Source organism: Scomber scombrus, chromosome 21 (genome assembly GCF_963691925.1).
Source record: "Scomber scombrus chromosome 21, fScoSco1.1, whole genome shotgun sequence".
Lineage (NCBI taxonomy): Eukaryota > Metazoa > Chordata > Actinopteri > Scombriformes > Scombridae > Scomber > Scomber scombrus.
This window is the reverse complement of record NC_084990.1, coordinates 23,994,630-24,005,949: the sequence shown is the minus strand read 5'-3', so window position 1 is coordinate 24,005,949 and position 11,320 is coordinate 23,994,630. Positions and strand designations below refer to the sequence as shown.

Here is an 11,320-nt window from a genome sequence, read left to right as displayed (position 1 = left end):
AAGGACGAATGACTGTGATGACAGACCAAAGCTAATTATTCAGACACATGGTCGCCTGCAGGAGGACTCAGCTCGACTACAGAAAATAATTACGGTGATGTTAAAACTCCAGACTGGATGTGCAGAAAGTTTATTACTGTCAACAGAAAATTGAGTTTGGTAATCGATTCCTTGTTTTTCCAAATATCGTCTGTTTCTGAACTGTTGGTCGGACATTTGGTGACATCATCTGGACTCTGAGAAGTTGTAATGGAATTGAAGTCTGATAGAAAACACCTGAAATAATATTATAATGCATGGAATAATAATTTCTGTCGTTGCCTGCAGTCTCTCTTCTTAAAATATATACATGTGTGCAGAGTCAGACACATTGCTAAACTAAGCGAAAGGTTCAGGGGACATTTTGAAGTAAAGTTTCCAGCATATAGATTTGGTATTCAGAATAAAAAACAGGGAATAATTCATTTTAAAATAAGTTTATTATCATACAAGCTAATAAAAGGACACAACACTAAAATATCCATATAAGTCTGGAGTTCAGTTCATATCTTTAGAGGAAATTCCTTTTACAATTTATTCATCATTTCACTCAGTTAATTAAACCTATTTTATTCTCACATGCACCTCGGTGACTTTCTGCTCTTCTAGTTAACAGAACATCACAAATTAAAGTAGTTGCAGTCCCTCAAAGCTCATGGACGATGTACAGTATCTGTAACTAATGCTGCTAATAAGCTATAAAAGACATTTATAAAAGGTACGCTCTAGTATTGATGATTGTCAGTTTGTTTTTACTCTGATTAGCTTCACTTTTGACCTCCGTACATTCCTCTGTGATTGAGCCACATAACGTTCCTCAGAGTAGAAATTTTGGATTTAGATTTAGTTGGGTTGGGTTCAAAGTGGATGAGATTTCATTTGAATGACAGGTAAAAAAAATTATATTTGGATTTTTCCGTGAGGGTTTGTGATGGAATAATAATAAAAAACTGTATTTCTTTAGCAGAATTCATGTATAAATACAACATTAAATACTTAAATAAGGATAAAAATCTGTTAAATTAAGACGTAATAATAATAAAATAAGATATTAGATATGTTTTTAAAAGAATGAGGTGGATTCATTTCAATTTATGGAGTAACGTACGGAGTTCTGAGGTCACAAATGGGGCTAATCTGTGATATGCATGCCACTTTGTATATTTAAACTTGTGCACTATGATCCAAAGTGATGCAAAAATACCCAAAATGTCATGTATTCACTGTATTAAAGAGTTCACATGTAACTGTAGCTGTTTAAAACTTGTCTCACTTTTTTTTTTACCTTGAACAGGTGTTTTTCTCTCTGTTAGCTCGGTCTTATTTATTCTGTGTCGGAGGACGTGGAAGTGAAACTTTCTGTATTTGTTGTAATAAACTTCAGATTTAAAGAGCCGACCTGAATTCACTCGCTGAGGATTTTGTTTTCAGAGCCGGTTGAGGACGGACTGGAAAGTTATAGGAGCCCCGGCTGTTATATTTAGTTGTGTTTATGTTGCCTAGCGTCGCCCAGACACACGACCAGATAATAAACTGGGGGGGAGAGGGGGCAGGGGGGGGGCATGGTGGGGGGTTGTGTCATATGGAGGGAGGAGGGAGGAGGAGGTGCTGACGGGTAACGGTTACAATGCGTTGTCACTTCTGCAGTGCTAACTTTATCTCCACTGGAGTGCAGCATCCTGGGAATGTGGGGGAGGGGAGGGGAGGGGGGGTGGAAAGAAAGAAAGAGGAGAGGGGAGTGGGAGGTTTGCATCACATCAGTGCTTCCTCCGTCCATCTCGCTCCTGCAGACACTTCGGAGGAGCTGCTGGTAAAAAATAGAAACCTCACAGGAAGTGGATCCACACTCTTCAGTTTCAGCTTTTCTCCCGTCTAACTCTACATCCTGTTGTTTTCATCATTAAACAATGAACACAGTTTGAGTTTGCATTATGTTTATTAACAGTTTTGACACATAATCTTTACATGAAGTGTTAAATTAAGTTTTTTCTCTTTAAAGTCCAACTGAAAATAAATTACAAACCGAAAAGGTAATGTTTTATTATTTGATTTAATAATGGTGCCATATAGTTTGTACTAATTTGATAGAATATTTTTAGTTAGTTATGTAGCTGAAGCCCTTATTTCTAGATTAGATTAGATTAGAAAGTCTTTATTGTCCCTGAGGGGCAATTTGATTTGCAACAGCAGTCGACAAACAAATTCACACCATAAAACAAACACAAAAACAAAAAACAGTAAAATACATAGAAACATAAATATAAATAATAAGTGTCATCAGGTGAGTTATAATGACCATGGATGCACAGTACAGGAACAACAGCCTAAAGCTTATTTAAAAACCCTACAGCAGAGAGAACAAATGATCTGAGGTGTCTATTTGATTTGTCCCTTCTATACAGTAAAGCAATAACGTGACGGTCACACTGAGCCTGACCGCATCCTGCTACATCACACATCAACCCAAGTTAGCTTTCCTGCTAAAGTCTCCTTCTCATCCAACTTACAGTCATGAACACATCTTGTCCTGCAGCTTGTTGAACGAGCCACCAAACAAACATTCAGCAGGGGAAAACTGCACAGCTAACATCAGCTATCCATTATGATGAGGTTCGGTTTATATTACATCCTGTTGACAGCAGTAGATTGTCTCACAGCTGGAACATTGATGATCGATCAGGTGATAAATCAGATGTTATGACCTCAAACTGTGTGTAAAGAAATGAAAAGATGGTGAATATAAGCTGTTAAACAAAATGAAATTATGAGCTTAAAGTGTTCAACGACTCATGAAGACAATCAACACACCTGACTGCCAGAAATTCAGTTTATGGAAGACAGCATATGAATATCTGCAAAGTCAGCAGAGCTCAATTTACAGAACACGGCTCGGTGCATCGGCTGCATCATTTATCTCTGAGCAAGAGCTGCCTGCAAGACAAAACTCTCTCACTTTAACTTTAACAAGAAAGTTGGTTTTGAGGTTTGACTTTTTATTTGATTTTAAATTAAAAAGTTCTTCTGAATTAGACAGAAATCATATTTATTTTATAAAGCTGCTGATATTTCAGTCTTTGTTTTCAACTCACTTCCCAGTTTGTCCTTTTTGATATATAGTATATGATGATGTGATGTTCTGTCATGGTTTTAAAATCATTATATAGAGCACAAATACAGCAGTGTATTAACCCTGCTGTTTTGAGGCAGTGTTACAACAATCTTCAGCTAAAAACTGTCACAAATGAGTTGTTTCTTGTACAAAGCGGCGTACATTTGACATTCAAAACATGCACAAACAAACTTAACACATGTAATATGCAGATTCCTGACCTCTGTAATAGATGTGGACAAGATAAGGGCACATTGTTCAACTGTATATGGTCATGTCCAAAAATAAAGGAATTTTGGGAAGGGGTTAGAGTAATGATACAAGAGATTTGATCAATTAGACTAGTGATGGAACCCAAATGTTTCCTACTGGGCTTATATCCTATAGGACATGACATAAATCGCTTTGAAAAAATCTTCATAAATATGGGAATATTACAAGCAAAGAGAGTGAGTGATTGGCAAACCAAGTATTACGCAATGGTTCTTTATGTTTACCATTGGAAAAAATTACATATTTTCAGGAAATATGGGGGTCCTACATCCCGTATATTAAGAACAAAGATTTATCTGACTGTGTGAAACAAGGACAGCATAATTATTCCCTGTACAGGACCACAATCATGTGCTGCAACCTGGAGATGACTTTATAACACCTGGAAGAACTCTCATGGACTTATTGAATGTACCTTGTGTTTGTTTGTATATTGTTCGAATATGTATGTCTGTGTACTTTGTATACCTATGTAAACACTTTAATAAATATATTGTTGAAAAAAAAACAGTAATTAACAATAAATGACAAACTGTAACGTAAGTTTTAAGACAGTAGAGTAGATTTATGTTTGGGTAATGTAAAAGAAAAACTAAAACTGGGTCAAACAACCCTTCATCTTGATTTTTATTGCGCATAAATAAATTCCACCCACTCTCAGGAGGCCGTTAAAAGTTAAATGACACCTGCTTGATGGAAGTAAATAAAAAAGATGATTCGATTCTGCACTGATTGAACTTCTTTGTGTTTCTGAGGCTGTTTTTGAATCCTGAGGAGGGTCCAGAGGGGAAATCCCAACCCTCCCTTCCCTTCCTGACACACACTGACCAGCTGAGTGACCAGAGGTGTAGCACAGTGGCAGAGTCCCCCCCCCCCCACATCTCATGAAACACATCCCAGACTCTCAGCCGGAAAGGGCCTGGCACGCACAGAGACATGGAATCGGCTCGATTAAAAGGGATCAGCCGGAGAACAGGAAGGAGTTTTCTGTTCATACACACCCTTTACCAGAACTTTGAACTAATTCCCCGGCAGGCGTGTGATTGTTCTGTCAGTAGAAAAGCCTCGAGGTCAGCAGAGTCCAAGAGAGCCGAGTAACCTCTGAATCGCTGCTCACATTATCTAACTGAAATAGGTCTGGGTCAGTTTTTTATCAAACTTCTCAGATTCACTGCTAGGAACTGTGCTGAAGGAGCAGGACTCTTAAAGGTGCAGTGTGTAGAGTTTAGAGGCTTCTAGTTGAACAGGCTTGGCAGAAAAGGAATATGTTATATTCATATGCAAGTATGTTTTAATTAACCTTCGTGTCGTCCTCCTGGGTCAAATTGACCCCGTCTGTTTTGACCGTTCCTTCTTTCCTCCCTTCCTTCCTTCCATCTCTCCTTCCTCCCTCCCTCCTTCTCTCTATCTTTCCTTCCTCCCTCCCTCCCTCCTTTCCTTCCCTCTTTCTTTCCTCCCCCTACCTCTGTCCTTCTTTCCTTCCTTCCTCTTTTCCTTTCTACCTCCCTCCCTCCTTCCTTCTTTCCTCCCTCCCTCCTACCTTCCGTCCTTCCTTCTTTCCTTTCCTCACTTCCTCCCTCCCTCCTTTCCTTCGTCCCTTCCTTTTTTCCTTTCCTCCCTCCCTCCTTTCCTCCCTCCCTTCCTTCGTTCCTTTCCTCCCTTCCTTCCTCCCTCCTTTCCTTCCTTCTTCCTCCTTTCCTCCTTTCCTTCCTTCTTCCTTCCTTGACTCGAGGACAACAGGAGGGTTAATGAGCCTTTATATCTACAGAGGGAGCAGCTCTTCCTTGTTACACCACCATGTTTCTGCAGCAGCTCAAACCAAACACTGGCTCTAGAGAGGACCTTTGGAGCTTTTTGTAAGTTTTGTGGCTACCGTAGATTCTCCTACAAGTTGGGAAGGAGAGGGAAATTCAGTCGGTTGCAATCTGCAATGTCACCACTAGATGGCACTAAATCCTGCACCTTTAAGACTCAGAAACATCTGTAGCATGATTGTAAATTATTTGACCTGTTTGAGTGATTTGAAGTTGAGATTCATCATCATCAGCCAGAGAGAAAGCTCGTTCCTCGTTTCTGTAAAATCGATCTTTCAATTTGTTTATTCTCATCAGACTCTCACCAAACATCTCTCTTCTCTCTGAATGTCTGTTAAATCAATACTTCAATCCTGTTTTCTTCATCTCAGAAATGTTTCGAGGATTAGACCGCTTCTCTCTGCCAACAATCTGGAAACTGTTATCCACGCCTTCATTACCAGTCGATTGGACTATTGTAATCATGCTCTCTGGTATCAGTTAAAAAATCTCTCTCTGCCTCCAGGTCATCAAAACTCTGCTGCCAGGATTTTAACTGGGACGAAGAAACATGATCACATTTCACAGATGCTGGCTTCCCTACACTGGCAGCTTGTTGCTCTTTGAATTAATTTCAAGATTTTATTGATAACTGAAAAGCCAAGAGAGATCTCACCGGACCTCTATGTCTCCTCCCGCCTCCTGAGATCCTAAAGTTGTGGGTTTTTCTTTGGACTTTGGATCGTCTTTTTAAAAACTGCTTTTTGGTGAACACTTTATGCATTTTAGTTCTTTTAAATCTTTGTGTTTCAAAAGGTGAAAAAAGCTCCTACACACACTCAGTACGTTTACATGCAGCAAACAATTTGAATTTCTGATCGTATCCAACATAGTTTGGACTTTTAAAATGCTTGTAAACACCTTAGTCCGATCTACATCGGACCTACTTCGGACCATAACAGACATCTCAAAATTGGAAAAGAACACCTAGATAATTCGTTCATAGTCGGCATTTTAACGCCATGTAAACTCAGCAATCGTACCTTAATTGGATTTTGCATTCTGCGCATGCTCAAGAATTTCTGCTGTGGCTTTCACCCGGAAGTGAAAGATCTGTTGTTCTTTTTTATTTGCATTATTAGAAGGAAAATAATGTGAGCTACTGTAGCATCGTCCATCTCCTCGTACGCCATCTTTGTTTGAATGCCGTCAGATAGTTTGTTGTTGCTGTTAAGTAGAGGTAAACAGGAAGTGGCTCTTTGTTGAGAGGGCTACAGCACCACATAGCGTAACGGAGTCAGCCATGCTCCGGCCATTTATCTGATTCCCTGAACGGCATGAATACTCAGACAAGTGATCCGGTCTGATGCATCTTTATCTGATACAATCAGAAATTTGATTGTTTTGCTGCATGTAAACGTACTGACAGTCTCAGTCACGGCTGTTACTGCAACGTTTCGGTCTCTCATCCAATGAGACGACTGGAAAGATCACTGACTAATAGATGAGCACCTTTGGGTTAATGTGCGTCACCTGTCAGACAACAGAATGAGAATTGGAAAGATTAAAAAATATCAAAACGGTAAAATACAATTAAGGACATGATGTCACTTGATCACTAAATACTTTCTCTAATCAGTGGTCAAAAATGCTTTACAATAAAAACAGAAGACATTATGAAACACAAATTAGTTGTGTTTCATAATGTCTTCTGTTTTTATTGTAAAGCGTTTTGTAGCTGTGCGATTTAAGTAATGTTTCGGCTCCTCCAGAGCTCCTAAATATGAGCAGAGAGGAGAGAAATGTCCTAAGTTCAGAAAACTGATACGCTGCTTTTACCCCTCGTCCATAAAGTAGTACTGTGAGCATTTTTGGCCTGTTGGAGTGATTTCCTGCTGTGAGAAGCTAAATAAATACGACCCAGTTTTATTAGAGAGCAGCTTCTCCCATTTGGCTCGTTCGGTGAAGGATCAGTTTATCTTTGGAGCTCGGTTTCAAGATGATAACACAATAGGAGGTATGAACCACAGACATCCCTGCTATCAGTGTAAATCTGCAGGAGGCCTTCCTGTGCAGTCAGAGGTCGATCTCATCAACTTCCTGTTTTCAGACCACAGTCGGCTCCGATCGCGGCTGCACTGAGTCCGCTTCAACCTTCGGCTTGTGTTGTCAAAGCTGCTGTTTGTGCTCCAGTTTGAATGATTTCCTGTAGCTAGCAGCACATCAACAGGCAGAACAAAGTCACATAACTGCTGCTTGAAAGTTGATATTAGATTCTGACTTAGTTTGAGTCTTTTTCTTTTTGTGGAAAATGTCTTTTATTTCAGTTTTGTTTATTGTAGTCTGCAGTAACTAAAAAAACATTATAATCACATTTTTAATTTTGAGGCTCTGACTGTGGTCATCTTTGTTGTAAAATCCTGCTCTGTGTTTATCTTGAGAGGAGAAGTTCAGATGTCGACTAATGTTGTGATATTTCCTTAGTGAACATTTAGACGTTTTTTGTAAGTTTTGTGGCTACCGTAGATTCTCCTACAAGATGGGAAGGAGAGGGAAATTCAGTTGGTTGCAATCTGCAATGTCACCACTAGATGGCACTAAATCCTGCACACTGCACCTTTAAGACTCATTTATGAAACATCTGTATTAGCCAATAATGTAATAATTCTGCCCGTTTTAATGTAATAACATTTCTGAACCAATAACATATCTTTTTGCCAATGACATAAGTTATTACGTTATTGGCAAGTTATTGTGTTACCGGCTTTATTAAATTAAAAAACAGGCAAAATGATTACATTATTGGCTGCTACAACGTCCTACTCTGACTTTCAATAAGGAGGACTTTCCATTCAACCTAAAACAGCTAATGTGTGAAATCAGTCCCATTAAACCACATTGTTTTATAATTCCCATAATATTGCAGCATCTTGCACAAACACACACATGTTGGTCACCTCTGTTTGACATCTACTCTTCCACAGAAAAGATGATTGATTGTAAATTCTACATGTGTTTTTTACACTAAGCAACACTATATACTGTTTGATTTGAGACAACGCTTCCCTGAGTACAGAGTGTACTAACAGAGGTGATTTGAGACAGAGCACAGGTGGTTTTTTGCTACTTCCTGTCTAATCTCAGTGGACTGTAGATGAGTTTGGTGCATAGATCTGTTTATTCCATGAAGCAGCAACATTACTGACAGAGATGCTTTTCATTAACTGGAACATTTACCAGTTGAACTCCCCACAATCCCCCAAACCACAGTAAAATGACTTTTTTGAAAATTAGAAAATTAAATGAAGAGATAAAATAAAGAGTTAAGCTGTCGTTATTGTTCTCAATAGCTTCATCTCTGATAGAAAGTCGAGTCTTCTTGTAACAGAGCGTTAATTTGCTCCTGTTGTGTGACATGGACACTGATGATACTCTCAGAGGTGAGATGTTATAGCAATCAGCGAGCTGGTTAGTGTTAAAGCCTGAGCGGAGTGTCTCTGTGTCGGCTGAGGTGAGGTTTAATTACCTGTCAGCAGACAAACTGCAGCTGCAGCTGACAGGTTGGCGAGCTCGTAATGAGGCTGGATGTGGACGACGCTGTCAGTGAGGAGATGCAGCGCGGCTCGTTACACCAACACCTCCCCGTTCCCTGCAGCGAGGTCTCTGCTAAAACTGGAACCTGATGGGAACCGAACAGGTCGAGTCAGGGAGGAAATCTCTCCTGCTGAAATAATGAAGGTAAAGCTGTGAGCGGTGATAAAGCATGAAGGTGATTTACATTTGGTCACAATTCATTGTCACAGAGGTAATGAAGGTCTGCAACTCAAAACAATCTGTCATTCAGCATTTCTGTCATTTCAATCAGGAGAGACAAGTGAATAGAAAGATATTTATTGTAATGAACAAAATCTTAGTAATGACAAAGTCTTTGGCGCTTGAACTCCATGAGGGATCATCTCTGACCGGCTGCATATATATGTATAGATCACCCATGAAGTCCAGACACTGGTGCTGGTGATTGCTGATGAGACTGAAGAGAAGATGGCAGATGGGAATAGACTGCAGATCCTGTAGAGAATGGTGGAGATGGGGAGGAACAGCTGTATGACAGGACTGAAGCAAAGAGAGAGAGGCACATTTAAACGGACCGCTACTAGATGATAGGCTAAGGCTGAAGTGTGGCATTTTGCTATTGGTTGCTGAGATCGTCAGGTGACTGGCAACAATTGAGATAACGCCCTTAGACATAGAAATCTAGGTAATAGATGAGCATGCTTGAAGAAGGCAGAAGTTACCAGTTATTGCCTGTATGTTTTAGAGTCTTCTGATTGAACTTTGGCTAAGCTTCATTAGTCTCTATGAAAAAATAAAGTGTGTTCCTGAAGTTATCTTCCCATATTAAAGCACACATAGACGCCTCTAGGTTTCAATCAATCAATCAATCAATCAATCAATCAATCAATCAATCAATCAATCAATCTTTATTTGTATAGCGCCAAATCACAACAAAGTCATCTTAAGGCACTTTACACATAGAGCAGGTTCTAAACCGAACTCTTCAGGTTTAATTTAAAGAGACCCAACATTCCCACATGAGCAGCACTTGGTGACAGTGTAAAGAAAAAACTCCCTTTTAACAGGAAGAAACCTCATGTTTTTTGTGTTTGTCTTTCATGTTTTTTGTCTCCTTCGCTCTCCTGGTTCCTCTCTGATTGAACACACCTGTCTCCCATCAAGCTCATCATCCTGCACAGCAGAGTCTGTGTCTGAAATCACTCCCTATTTACTACTCAGTGCTCTACATTTACCCTCTGTCAGTTTCTGAATGCAATGTGTGTAAATATCTCCACTATATTCTGCCTGATCTCCAACCCACCAGCACCTGTTCCCCTTCACCAGCCCTCACCATGCTCACTCTCTCTTATGTTTGCCCTCCATTACCCTCCATTTCCCACTTCTCTGCCAATAAATCCTTCTTTCATTCTTCTCAATTCTAGTCCTTCTCTATGTTTGAGTCGACATCACAAATCATAAAAACAATTGATGTAAGAAGTTAAAACTTTCATGAATTAAACAAAGTTAAACTACAATTACTGAGAGAGAATCTAATAATCTGCAGCTCCCATTAAAATCTACTGACTCATACCTACAAAAACCCTCCAATGTTCAGTCTCTCTGCTCTTAGTACAGATGTGAGCTCACTACTCTTCATTTAACCAGTGAAGGTCTGTGGTCTCATAGTGATGGGTAACTGCCTGATGAAGCTTGTTATTTAGGTGAGTTCAAGTGACAGACAGTGAGCTAAATTCTGTGGATTTGTGTGAGATATTGTTCACTAAAAGCCTCAATAAACAGAAACCTTGGCTCTGTCTGTTCTGAAGCTGGATATTTAGTTATTTGAATGAGTGAGTATAGCTGCAGTTAAGCTGGAAATGACTCTGAACTGTAAAGGTTAAGTCTTCATATCCTTCTTTCCTTCTTTCAACCTTAAAGCAATAAACAGACATCTTCCCATCACGATGCGACAGGAAGTCTGTTTATTGCAGAGAGATTCCTAGAAATCTATACAACTGTAGTTTATAGATTTTCTCTCCTGCTTGGACTCTTTAGACACAAATAGCAGAAGGACATTTATGCCGTTGCCATGTAATTATTTCATAGTGTTTGGTGTCCTACTTCAAACATCTTGTTTAATCCATAAATCATTGCAGATTTTCAAAGCAGCAGAGACTCAGATCAATCATACAGAGAAGCTTCTTATCCAGAGAAACTGGGCTCAGTAACTGTGGTCGAACTCCATGTTTCAAAGCAGCTCGCTGACTAATAAAGTGGCTTTTATGTTTAAGTTAGATCGGCTGTTTCTCTCTGCTGCATCAGGAAAAAGTCCAATTAAAGAGAAGCAATAACCGTAGAAGAGGAGACTGGTTAAAGTTCAAGTTCACCATCACACAGTAAGCACAGTACTGCAGCTGTACACAGAGGTTCAAAGAGCTTTTTACATGTCAGGAAGGAGACTCAGGCTTTTTGTGGTTTTCTGTTATTTATATTCTGGATGTTAAACATGATCAAAGGTCCAAAACTTGAGGTGAATGTATGTAAAGAGACA

At 39.5% G+C, this 11,320-nt stretch overlaps 1 protein-coding gene across 1 annotated transcript in view; it reads left to right on the top strand.

The window, feature by feature from the left end:
- Window positions 1–11,320, top strand: part of LOC134003423 (microfibril-associated glycoprotein 4-like) — a 274,046-nt gene that overhangs the window by 190,163 nt on the left and 72,563 nt on the right. The gene's annotated exons all lie outside the window — the stretch shown is intronic.